This window comes from Tamandua tetradactyla, chromosome 5, assembly GCF_023851605.1.
Source record: "Tamandua tetradactyla isolate mTamTet1 chromosome 5, mTamTet1.pri, whole genome shotgun sequence".
Classification (NCBI taxonomy): Eukaryota; Metazoa; Chordata; class Mammalia; order Pilosa; family Myrmecophagidae; genus Tamandua; species Tamandua tetradactyla.
The window spans coordinates 45220587-45234137 of NC_135331.1; the positions used below are offsets into that span (position 1 = coordinate 45220587).

At 38.6% G+C, this 13551-nt stretch overlaps 1 long non-coding RNA gene across 1 annotated transcript in view; it reads right to left on the reverse strand.

The window, feature by feature from the left end:
* Positions 1-8678: 8678 nt before the first annotated feature.
* LOC143682395 (uncharacterized) overlaps positions 8679-13551 on the reverse strand; it is a 63705-nt gene continuing 58832 nt past the window's right edge. Inside the window, exons 3-5 of the long non-coding RNA XR_013175111.1 lie at positions 12254-12325; positions 9411-9463; positions 8679-8868 (exon numbers count right to left, since the gene is read on the reverse strand). This is a non-coding gene — a long non-coding RNA (uncharacterized LOC143682395). The remainder of the gene's footprint in view (positions 8869-9410; positions 9464-12253; positions 12326-13551) is intronic.

Here is a 13551-nt window from a genome sequence, read left to right on the forward strand (position 1 = left end):
GTTTGGGAATAATTGTTAGCCTTTAGCTCTAATTGTGTTTGCAAAAGTCTAGGCATGTCAGTCAAATGGGAGGACTCCTGATTGTTTAAACACAACTAAGAGATGTTACTGAAGGTTTGCCCGTTTGACCCCAAAATAAAACTTGAAACATGTTTAGCACCATAAATGCCAAGAAGTGGATGGTGGGCTCTTTTGTGTTTACCATCAAAATTGCTATTAAAAGGATAAAAATTTCATTTAAGTTTAACAAAAATTATTGAGTATCTACTATGTTCTCAGCATATTCTAAGGACTAGAGATAGATGAATTAGGCATAGGAAAGGCAACAGACATCTAATACTAAAAAATATAGTAAAGTGTATTCATTCAAGAATGGAAATACAAGCAAACTACAGAAGTGGTGAAATGATTAATTTCCGTGGGATGGGGTTGGAGTAGATGAAGGGGACCCAGCCTCCCAGAATGGAGCTGTGCTGAGCAGAGTTGACAGACTGGGGACTCTTCTGACAGAAAAGGAAGGGAAGTGTCCCAGTCAGAGGAAGGGGCAGATTTCAGATATTCAAGCAGTAAAACAACACGTGTTGTCTCAAGAAGTCACTCAGAATTGTTAGAGCAAAACTTGGCTGCCTACCTGGTATGGAAGAGGAGTTGAGGGTTGGAAAGGGAGGAATGAGGCTGAGGAACATTCCAGGAGGACCTGGTATGCAGGATTAGGGAGCATGTGCTTTATTCTTTAGTTTTAGTGATGGGAAATTGTTGCAAGATTTAAGCAGAGGAGATCAGAGTCCAGAATAGTGTTTAGCAATATCTCTGAGGTGAAAGGACTTGACTGTAAGAAATTAGACACAAGAAGGAAAGGTGGAGGCGAGGGTAATTTGTCTTGAATTGCCAAATCTTGACCGATTCTCACTTGTTTTCGTTTGACCTACAAGGTGAAAAAGTTTTTACCAATGAACATGGTCAACTGATTTGATGATAGGGCATCCTAACTTTGAACCCCAGTTAAGCAAAATGTTATCTTCCTCCAAAAGAATTCTGTTTTTCTTATTAGTAGACTTGTAGTAGACTTGTATTACAATTGTTTTTTTCTGTAGTTGTATTTGAATTTTGTCAACAAATAATTTGTGGAAATTTGTTTTCTCTTGTTATATAAGTACATATATATTCTCAATTTTGCCTTTTGGCCCAAAAGCCTAAGGCTTTTATTATCAAGCTCTTTACAGAATAAGTTGGCCCAACCACTGGTCTAAATGAGAGACAATGAGAGGAGCATGCAAGGAGGAAATGAAATGGGTCAGAAAGTTAGGACCATCGAACTGTAAGCAGCTGTAAGCAGATGTTCATTATCAGGATATGAGAATGCATTATCAGGCTATGTATTGATTGATTTGGAAAACATGGGACTGTAGTAAATGTTTTGTTGCCATGCAGACAAAACAATGTTTTCTAAATTAATCACTTTCAATCAATTATAGTATCATGAAGCTGTGGCAAGAAAAATTATACGTTTTAGGGAAGGCATCTTTGTGCTATTTTCATCATCAAATTTAAATCAGGGGAATGAACTTCATCTACACTGACCTTTTTATTTCCAGGAAAGAGCTATGTCCCTTAGCTCTCAAGAATCTATGGACAAATTTATCTTTATTTTTTTTTTTGGTTTTTAAATGTTATTTCAAAACAAAACCCAAAAATAAGTAATAGTGCAAATGATTAAAAAAATACGCTCCCCCAATAATCCAAAAATGTAGAGTGAAAGCGACTACCAATTCAAGTGGGTCTCTTAAGCATCTCCAGACCGTCTCAGAGGCTACTGATTTTGCTAGTTTCTTATACTTCATATCTGTGTACATACTTAAATAGCTTCATTTTCTTTTACACACAGTAATGAATTCTGCATGCCTTTCTGTACCTTGTTTTTGTCAGTTAGTATAACTTGCAGATGGTTTCATGTCACTTCCGATAGCTCTGCCTTAATCTCATTAATAGCTGTATGGCCAGTGAATGGATGCTGCAATAAATAAATGTGTACACGCATAGGTGTGCGTATGATAGGATTTCTATAAGACACATTTCTAGATGTGAAATTTCCGTACAGGAGATAAACATATATTTTTTAACTTTGACAAATATTGTCAAATTGACTTCCCAAAATCAAATTAATCTGTATTGTCACTAACAATATATGATAGCATGTGTTTTCTTAACTTCTTTGCCAAAATAGTATAGTAGCCAGGTTTTAAATCTTTGCCAGATTGATAGCTGATAAAACAAGGCTTTTCCTTGTAGTCTTAATAGTACATTTATCTTTTATTACCAAGTTAAACATCTCTTATGTCTGAAGAAATTTTCCTTTTCTCTCAATTGTTCATGTTCTTGGCCCATTCTATTGGGTTTATGTTCTGTTTTAAAATCTTTAAAAATTGTTGAAAGTACTATGTCAGGGAAAGAACTTTTATTTAATCCAAGCTTAGTAGGTGGAAAAAAACTCTTACTATTCCAAGAGTTCAAAGATTTCAATTACTTTACCAGAAAATAAAAATTTCCCCACTTAACTTCCTTTGACATCGCATACTGTGAGAGGTCCATGCCAGTCTATGTGATTTATGATCAACATTATTTTGTGAGCTGTCCTCCCAATTCAGTAATCAGTTATTGGCCCAAATTTTAAATTAATAAATTCAGGGGTTCCAATCTAGAGTAAAAGAAAATAGTCAAGTAAAATCCTTTTTATGTAACAGAGCTAGACCCAAGAAGGTTGGACTAGCAATGAAAAGAGAAGACCAATACAACCAATTTTAATTCACCTAGAACAGCTGACAACTGCAAAATTATATGCTCAAAGGAAGAATGAATTCTGAATTCAAATACAGGTGTGTGTGTATATATATATATATATATATATATATGGATACATGTGCATATATGTATATACACACACACAGTTTTATTTGAACAAATTTCAAAGTCAAGTCTCATACTGCCTTGGAAAAACATTGTCACCAAATGAGAAACTGTTACTTTGGCTTAAACAACATGTTTGAAATCAGACAGAGCCTTGAGAACCGAACTTCTTTTCTTGGGACCTTTGTTCTTTGTCTATGGACAAATTGTCATGAGGTTTAAACATAGGCTGAGAGCCAAGGTAAAGTTCCTCAGAAGTGTGAGTCTTAGCTAAACATCTTCATGCTTCTTTCTATCAGTGATTTGTAGAAGAATTACAGAAATCCACACATGCACATCGGTAGACTCAGAACCTAGGAACAATCACCCCAGGAACACACAGGCTTTGAACTAAAGGAGCTCTAAAGTTCCACGCTTCTGTGAGCAGGAGCCTTAGGAGGCGCTGGCTCTGACATACATCCATTTGTGGCAGGGAGCCACAGTCTTCAGAAACTTTCTTCCTCCAGGGAAAGGCAACCAAATGTTCTTCCCAGGTATCCTTCTTGTGGGATCTGGGATGTCGAACACATGTCATCACTTAAGAAGCACTGCTATAAATCAAGTTAAAGCCTTGGCAAGAATTGCTTACTTTGGTCAAGGGTATTTAACTAGCAACGATTAAAACAAAAACAAAACTGGAAGTACCCTGGAGACATCCTTAATGTGAATTTCTCCTCTAAGAAAAGGCTTTATTGTGGATTCCCTTTGCTGTTTTCAGTTAAGAACAGGACTGATTATTCTGATGTTTTTCCAATAATAGAAAATTTGATTCATTAACTACATATGGGGAACGTATTGACTTGATAATCCCCTTATGTATTTTAAAAGAAAAAATGTTTATCTTTTCAGACTTTTCTAATAGTCTATACTTTCACCCTTATGTAAAATTTGGCTGCAGCCCACTATTTGATTTCCTATGCTCCGTCATTGTGTGCTGCATCTAGGAAGCTGGAGTTTCCCTTGGCAAATTGCCATTCCAAATGGTCCAGTGCTGCTTGTGTGGTCTTCAGTGTACTTTCTGCATCGGTGAAGTGCTAATTTTTAATTTTGAATAAGAGATTGATTTGAGTTGTTGGCTTATCACATTCATACTATTAGCCTGTCATATTTATACAACAGTTTCATTTTATGGTTTCCTTTCTTCCCTCTACCATTTCTCATTGTCTACTTTGTCCCATTATCATCTTCTGCGCAGCTTCCCTGGCCTCTGAAACTCTTAACTCAAGGCAGTTGCTTGTCATTTTCATTCATGCCTCTTGTCCTCATGACACACCTGAGGGTCCATTCTCCCATCATTGCCCTTTTCTAAGTGGCCAGGAACCTTTCTGTCCATTCTTGGTGCAGCATCCTGAGATTGCTGAAGGGAGTGGCATTATGATTATCCTATTAGGAAGAGATTACATTTAAGTTTTTGCTCTTTGAAGTTCTTGCTTTCGATATTTTTCTGGAGTGACTTAAACTGTTCTTAGATGATCAAGTAAAGTAGTCAAAAGAGAAATCTGTAATCAAGACAAAAATCACTTGTCTTTCTTCCCTCTGTTCCATCTTCTCCATGAAATATATAATACATATTTTTAAAAACAAAAATCTAATCTTGTCACTCCTCTGCTTAAAACCTTTCTTTGTTTTCTATGGCTCTTTGGAGAAAGTTTTAATCCCTTTCAAGGTTACCTGTGACCTGGCATTTTTCTTTACCACTCCCTTACTCTTCTTGCCAGCCATGTAGAGTAGTGAAGGGGTCTTAGTTAACAGCGTGGATTCTGGTGACAGAAGCTTTGCCTGTGATACTTGCTCTTCCACATACCATCTGTATGACTTTGGGCAAGTTACTTAACCCGTCTGTGTCTCAGTTTCCTCATCTATATTCTGGGATTAAAAATAGAACCTACCTCATGGGTTGTGGTGAGGATTAAATGAGATAAGATATAAAGGGAATTTAGAAGTAGGTCTGACATACAGTAACTGCTAAGTAAGCATTTGCTGTAGTGATTTTCACTCCAATTCTTTTAAGATGCCATGTCTTCTACCTCTAGGTCTTTATACCTGCTTCTTCTTTTTGTTCCAGGATTTTCTCTCCTTCAGTCTTAGCATTATTTGAATGATTTTTAATCCTCGTTCAAGTATCAGGTTTAAGTTGCACCTTTGGGGAAACATGCCATGCTCCTGAGACTTTCTGTCGTTCTAACCTGTGAGCTCTTTGATCACAGGGATACAACCCTCTGGTTTATTTGCCACTCTATCTCGAGTTCTTCGGTACCAGGAATATGATAGACTTCCAATAAACGCTTGTTATATGAACAGTCAATTAATAATTGTAAGGCTTCCCTATTTCTAAAAATATAAATATTAAAAAACTCCCAAAGTACTAGGCAAGTATTCTGATGTATAGTAAGAAAATGACCTAAAAGCTAAGCTCATCTTGAGATAATTTTGTTTTGGTATGAGAACTGTTTATTCATGGTCACAGATTTTTGTGTCTGTTCCCTAAACTGCTTTGGTGGCAAGCAGCTAGGAGAATGCGCTGTTCTTTACAAGTAGAAAGCATTGGGCATTTAAACTTAGTCTAGTATTTATATCCTTTGAAAAAATGGATATAAACAAAACTGTTTTTTAGTTTGCCTTGACAAATATTCTCCTTGGTTCATTTGAAATATTTATACATAGATTGCTGTGTTTCTGATTCAATAGGCTTGGACTGGAGCCTCAGAATTTGTTTCTACAAATTCCCAGGTGATGCTAATGTTTCTGGTCCAAGGCCCATTTCTGAGAACCACTCTTCTATTTGAATCACTTTCACTGGGCCGTGTTTTCCGGTGAGGCTGATGAAAGAAGACAGGTTGGGCTTGCTATTCTGCTGTGTGGTTACAGGTTTAAGCGTGCAAGTGGTAATGTTTTCCCTGATCCATTCAGCTTTGAGCTAATTGTTTAAACCTCCTGAAAGCAATTTAAAAAAAAAAAATCAATGTTTCTAGACTAGAGCTTTCAATATGGGACTGGCCAGGAATTCCAATGATGAAGACTATTAACCTTATGTTGTTATTTGGGGCAAAGAGAAAATAACCATGAAGCTTTCTTGTTATACAAATTTTGGAAGTTTAATTGTCCTAACAAGTGTGGTTAGGATTATTTAGATTGTGAGAGTGGACACCACATACCCCATCTCTGAGAATTGCTTTCAGAACTTTTACCAAGTATAATTTGACCCTTTACCCATATTTCTATAACCTGACACTGCTTCTTCCTCATTACTGGAAAGAGAATGAGTGGACACCCGAGCAAAAGGACTGATCAGATTCCTGCCCCTGGGACCTTGAAATGGAGAAGAGGTGTTGGTTAGGTTCAGTTAGTGCTGGAAACGGAAGGATATTTCTATGCAGGAGCAGGGGACAGAGCAGGGGGCAGCCACCTATTCATGACCCAGGTGAAGCAGAGAAAGTAGTCTGCAGACAGACAGACAGACGTGCTGTCTGCACACACAGGGGGGAGGAGACATGGAGGACGAATAACCGTCTGAGTTTCTAATGCTTTCCCACTGGCTGACTACAGTTCCTAATGAGTCCTGACTAGATATCCATAAGACACTCGTGATTCCTTCTAATCTCCTGTTTCTTTTTAGTCACATTGAGTGGATTTCCTTCTTCCTTTCTTTTCTTTTTTTGGGTGCATGGCCCGGGAATCGAACCCAGGTCTCCCGCATGGAAGGCGAGCATTCTACCACGGAACCCCCGTGCACTCTGCATTTTTCTTTTTCTGCACTCTAACAGAGCTTTGACCAAGAGCCCGTGTTAAAGGCATCCTCTCAGTGTCACTCCATCACCACCTTTCCTCAGGGACAGTTTTGTAATTGATAAACGAATGGAAAATCAGCAGTTCCAACTGTGGCAGGAATTAGCCTCATGGACCTCAGGCTGCTTCCTTCATTGCCTCAAACTTCTCATTTAAAAAGACACAGGGTTGGATTACATAATTTTTAAAAAATCACTTTCAACTCTAATAAATTTTCTCATAAAGAAAATAGAGCTTGCTTTCTCATCAGCTAGAATTTTAAATGGGAGTGTCAGATCCCAGCTCAAGGAGCCGTCACTCTGGTCTGGTAGTGCATTGAAAGAAGGCGTGAGGAGCTGCTGGTAGAGTGGTCATCATTTATTGGTTCCCTCCGCTCTGATGCTCATAGAGCAGTAGTCCCTTATATACTAAAGTAGACAAAAGTGGTATTTTGCCATTGGATACATGGGTGTTACATCATTGGTTACATAACAGGCCCTGAGTCATGGCTATATCAGCTCTGCTGTATCATGCTCCTCCCAGACCTTCAGACCTGGAAGCACTCATGGTGGCTGTCTTAGCAGGCTGTTCATAATGAGCGATTTTTCGGGCCCCACAGGGAGCCATATAACTTCGGCGACTGAGTGTTGGGGAAAGCAGTACTTGAGTGAAGCACACTAAGGGGTTGGCAAAACTAAGGGAAAAGGTCAAGGCTGCTTCAACCATTTACTTATATAAATAGGGAGAAAGTCCTGGTCATTCCAGATTTCTTCTTTATTAAACCTTTGTGCGGCGATTTTCAACTTGAGCTGCGTGTTAGAATCCCCTGGGAACCAAAATAAAATAAAATTATAAAAACAAAAAGACGCCTAATGTCCTGGTCACATCCATGGCCAATTAAACCATAACCTCTAGGGAGAAGAAGGAGGTAGGCATTAATTAATTTTGAAATTCTCCAGTTGGTTACAATCACAGTCAAGTTTGGGAGCTACTGTAGGTTGGTATTTACCTCTTCCACTTGAAAAAGGAAGCCATTCACCTTAAAAGCTCACAGCTAGATATAAACTATAAACAAAATAAGAAGCTGGGGGGTGTGCTGGTAAAGGCAGAGACAATAATATTAGGGAAAGTGGAATCGAGTTAAATGTAAAAAGGAATTTAAAAAGTCAGAGGACTTTTATAACAGTGGTCTATATGTTTAAAGATTTTCTAAGAATATCAAGATAATATATGGAAAAATATACTACTTTGAAAATACTGGAATTAGAAAGGTAATTGTGAATTTACTTCAGCATATTTTTTTTAAAAAAGTAAGGAAATGTGTTTTAGAAAGGCTTCCATGAAATGATTTGAATGAAGAGAAAATTGTGTTGAGATGTTTTTCTGTTAAAATTCAATAACAGGACTGTCTTAATCTCAGTGTGCCAACAAAGTAGCCATTGTTTTTGCGAAGAACTGAGTGCATGGAATTAAATTTAAGATATCTCAGGAATTTTTTGTTAATTCCCATATGAAGCACCCAAAAAAGACTCAACCTTAGTTTTTAAATCCTCACATTTCACTGGAAGAGACTAACAGCCCAAGAGCAAATTTTGGGGTTCATAGTTAGTACTCATTTTTCATTTTCAAGATTCGGCTTCTCTTTGGTTTCTTCCGCTATTTCCATCACATACTCTCTCTCCCTTTCTATATTTGCTCTATACTTGAGGGACTCTGCTTCTTCTCTTTCAGATGTTCAAAACTCTGCTTGTCTGCTGAGTCTATCTTTCATTATTTCATTGACCCAAATATCGGGCACTGGGGATACAGCAAGGAACAAGATAGAACATTTCTCTGCCCTCATGGAATTAACATTTGGTAGAAGACAAATATATTTAGCATGAAAATAAGTAAACGAAATTACACAGTATGTTATACACTAAGAGGTATCAAAGAAAAAAACTGCGCCAGACAATGTTAACCAGGCAAGGATGATTTATTCGGAAGCTGTTGTATCAGGGGAGAGAGAGAGGAGAACTCAACTCCATGGAAACAAAGGACAGCCAGCTTTCCAAGGTTAGTCGCTGGGGTGGGTGAAGGATTTACTGAGGTTGCAAGTAGAACCACCTCCTTTGGAATGTTTTCCTTTGCCGTAATCAGGCCACCTGGAATCTATAAGTTCTGGGAGAGAGGAGGAGGGAGAGAAAGAACTGTTCAGTTAGGAGTCTCTCTGGCAAGGGTAAGAAGGAGAGGGGAGCAGGAGGAGGTTCAGGGGTCCATGGAGAGTGATATTAAGAATAGTTAGGGACTGAATTGTCTTTTGTTTCATTTTTCTCCCTATGGTCTGAGTTGTTTTTCACAGCAGTCCCACGACTGCTACATTAGTTTTCAAGTAGTGAGGATGGGGGAGGAAAGAGGTAAGGGTGCAGGAGGGCTAAGTCCTATAGCTTGGTTAAAGGATGTGTTTCCCTCTTCAGTGTTTATCTAGGAGGGAAACTAATAAAATGAGTGCGACACAAAGTGGGGAGGCAGATTCTTTAGCTCACCGATTCACAGCAACTTTAGCTGCAATCAGAATCACCTGTAGCAGGTTTTCTTGGTTTTATTTTGTTGCTTTTTTTTTTTTAAATTCTGGTGCCAGAGTTTTACTCCAGATTCTTTTCAGAGATGAGGCCTGGTCAGCTGAACGTTTTATAAACTTCTTAAGTGATTCTGATACTTACCGAGGATGGAGAAATACAGTTTTGGAGGTAGAAGATGATATTTGAACTGAGACCTGAAAAAAAGGAGGAAGCCAGTCGTATAATGGATGCTGGGGAGGGAGGGACAGCGGAGGCAGGGAAGAGTGTTCCAGAGAGAGGGAACAGCAGTTGCAGAGGCCTTGAGGCAGGAGAGAACTTGGTGTGTCCAAGGAGCAGAGTGGAGGGCAGCACTGATGGAGTACCGTAGATGAGAGGGAGAGTGCAGATGTGGTCAAGAGGCAGTCATAGAGCAGGTCATGCCAGAGTTTAATTTTTAACTTATTTGGGATGAGAAGTCATTGGAGGATATTAATCAGGTGAGTGACATGATCTTATTTATTCCTTACAAGCTCACGCTGGCTGCTGTTCAGAAATAGATTTTAAGAGGGCAACAGTGGTAGTGGAAAGATCATGTAAGGTGGCTATGGCCTCAGCCCGAGAGAAAGATGATGGGGATTCCTATAGAGTTGTGGTGTTCTAGTTTGCTAGCTGCTGGAATGCAATATACCAGCAACAGAATAGCTTTTAAGAAGGGGAACTTACCAAGTTGCAAATGTACAGTTCTAAGGCCAAGAAAATGACCCAGTTAAAGCAAGTCTATAAAAATGTCCAAATTAAGGCACCAACAAGAGGTTACCTTCACTGAAGAAAGGCCAGTGAAGTTTAGGGTTTCTCTCTCAACTGGAAAGGCACATGGCAAGCATGGTGGTGGCTGCTAGCTTTCTCTCTAGGTTTCTTCTTTCATGAAACTTCCCATGGGATGTGTTCCTTCCTCGTCTCCAAAGGTCTCTGGCAGTGTGAGCTCGCCGCGTCTCATGGCTCTTTCCAAACTGTTTCCTCTTTTCAAGGATTCCAGAAAACTAATTAAGACCCACCTGGAATGGGTAGAGTCGCAACCCCAAGGAAGCCATCTAATCAAAAGTTACCATCTCCATGGGAACAATCAAAAAGCTCCCAGCCAGCAATATTGAATGAGGATTAAAGGACATGGATTTTCTGGGGTCCACCATAGATTCAAACCGTCACAGGTGGTAATGGGTTGAAGAAGTAGGAGTACATGGGTGTGAGAAATATTTTGACATAGGAACTGATAGGACTTGCCATGAATCTCATATCCAGTTTCCTAAGAAGAAGAATCTGAGTAGTGAGTTGGTCACTCATACATTGGCAGCAGCCCTTCCTTGTGCTCAATGTTGAGCAGTATGGTAACTTATAGGTCTCTGGTTTTCCCTTTGTCCAGTCAACAGATGGGTGTCTTAAGGTCTGCAGGGCAAGGCAAGTTCACTCATGCAGGCAGCAGGAAACTCTTTACTTGGAGGGAGGTTATAATTATGACACACAGATTTTCATAGATTCCCCTTTAATTGCAACTTTTACGATAAGAATTGTCTTTTGTGCATGGCATAATTGCCAAATGTATAAATGATAGAAACCTTGAACTCCTCACCCAAAGGTGAATATAATAATTTTTAAATTAAGCTCAGATAAAACATGCATAATTTCAGGGAGGTCAAAGATTTCTTTTTACAGGGTTTCCATGCTGCTAGCCTCAGGCAGCCTGACTAATCTGTGACTTTGTTAAAAAAAAACAGAAACAAAAAACCACATTAGGTTGGTCTTAATGAAAAAAAAATTCAGTGATTATTGTGGAGTTGTTTAAATCAGGTTAGGGGAAAATAAACTGAGGATACGTTTTCTAATGGTGTAAGTTGTCATATGAAAAAATTCACATGTTCAAAGAAAACCTTGTAAATGTGAAAACCTCCATAAATATTTCCCATAAACAGTCTTCAAATTTCATGTGGAAAAAGTAGCACCTTGAAAAAATATTTTAATGTTTTCAGTGAAAACTCACCAAATGTTTACCTTAAGTTTCCAAAATTTTAGTAACAAGTCTCTGATCATTTATTATTCATACATTTTGAATGTGAGCTCTGGTTACTTTTGCCTGAGACCACATGGGCAAAGCATAATATTGTGAGCCTCCACAGACCCAGTATTTTGATTCATTGACCTGTACAGGAAGAAATCCTTGGCTTTTCTTTCTGTACCAAGAGGAAAAAGAGAGAAGGAGAAAACATGAGAGCCAGAACAAAAATAGTATCTTTTAATATTTTTTTCCTCATGAATTTCTTTTTCTCTGCCATGGATCCCTTCCATGAGTCTTTAAAAAAGATTGCTGTTAGCTAGAGAAACTTTCCATCAGCCTCCTTGCTTGCCAAAGTTATTAGGACCTCCTGACATGATGTGTGCTCACCCAGCAATAGCAAACTCTACCTCTAAAACATTAGCTGCATGTAGAAAAGCAGTTTAAATCATGTGTCATTCTGCCACTTGCAGTTTAACCTGACTTCTGCTTTGCCTCCTTTTTCAGGAATTAAGGATTTATTAGTTGGATAACTATATTAAGTACCAGACTGGCAAAGAAATAATTAGTTGATGAAACACTAAACAGAAGTAACAAGACAGAAATTTCCTTCTACATTGAGCCTCTAAACTTATTTCCCTCTTCCCAATGTATGTTTCTGTAGTCCTTTACTCCAGACTCCATCTTCTAATTTCTCATCTTTTGTTTCTGCTTCTTACTACGTTCTCATCAAGTTCACGTTTCACCTGAGCACCTACTTTTCATCCTCCCCAAACTTGAAATATCAGCACAAGGAAATGACATCCCTCCGATGCCTAAAAAGCAAATTGATAACAGTTCTTTTCTCATTCAGGTACCTTGGATGTGGCCCTCACATTGTGCATGTGATGATTTCACAGCACAAACTGATCATAAGGCTGTTAAAATAACAGAGGATAACTGATTATGTGATACTTACCGCTGAACTAATGACTTCAGCATTACGGGAAATGCTTTTTCAAGGCAGGGATCAACCTTCAAGAATTTCCTCCTAGCAAAAGACCAAAATGGATTATATAATCCTTTCTTTAGATAGACCAATGGAGGGAGCAATGAAAGAGTATAAGAGAAAGAAGAGAGGGGTCTCCCCATGCCCTGCAAAAATAAGCCTTTCCCAGGTAATAGGTATCTCTGAAGCCAGCACTTTGCTGAGAATTCCATTGAAGAAGAATATTCTGGTTTGCCAGGGGTTGGAATGCAAAATATCAGAAATGGAATGGCTTTTTAAAAAGGGGAATTTAATAAGTTGCTAGTTTACAATTCTAAGGCCATGCAAGTCTATCAAAATGTCCAAATTAAGGTACCAACAAGAGGTTACCTCCACTCAAGAAAGGCAGATGAAGTTCGGGGTTTCACTCTCAACTGGAAAGCATGTGGCAAACATGGCAATGTCTGCTACCTTTCTCTCCGGGCTTCTTTCATGAGGATCCTCTGGGGACATTTTCCTTCTTCTTCTCCAAAGGTCTCTGGCTGTGTGGGCACTCGTGGTTCTAAAAGGGGACTCGCTCCAAAATATTTCTTATTTAAAGGATTCCAGTAAACTAATCAAGATCCACCTGGAATGGCTCCCATCTCTGTGTGGAATAGCTGAGCAAGTTTCCAATGTACAGTACTGAATAGGGATTAAAAGTTTCACAAGGTGGATTAGGATTAAAACATGGCTTTTCCCGGGTACATAATCCTTGCAAACCATCACAGAGAGTAACTTCATTATACGGATATAAACAAAAGAAAAATAATCAGATATGGGCATGTCAATGTAAATGAGAAGTTAGGAATTAATAAATTATTATGATTATTGAATCATTGTATAGATTTTTTTGTACTAAGTATATTAGAATAGCCAGAAAGAAATACCTGAAATTGTCAAAGTATAAGCTAGTTGCCTTGTTCATTGATGATAGTATAATCTTTATCTTGTGCATTTGTGGCTGTAAAAATCTTGTGACTGATCCTCATTTGTATCCATTTTATCCAGTTTTGCTTCTTTGGAGTCCTGTGATCACCAAATACAGCCCCTAATGTGTATTAATGAGGGGTCTTTGGTCAGCCCAGGACTACCCACCCCAAGTCCAAACTTATCTTGATGACTAGAACTGGATCTAAACAAAATGGGCCCATCTGACATGAACAGTAGCTTAGACTTTAATCTACAAGTCACTCATGCCTCATTAAAATACTAAAAATCATGCCCATCATATACTAAGTCCATGATTT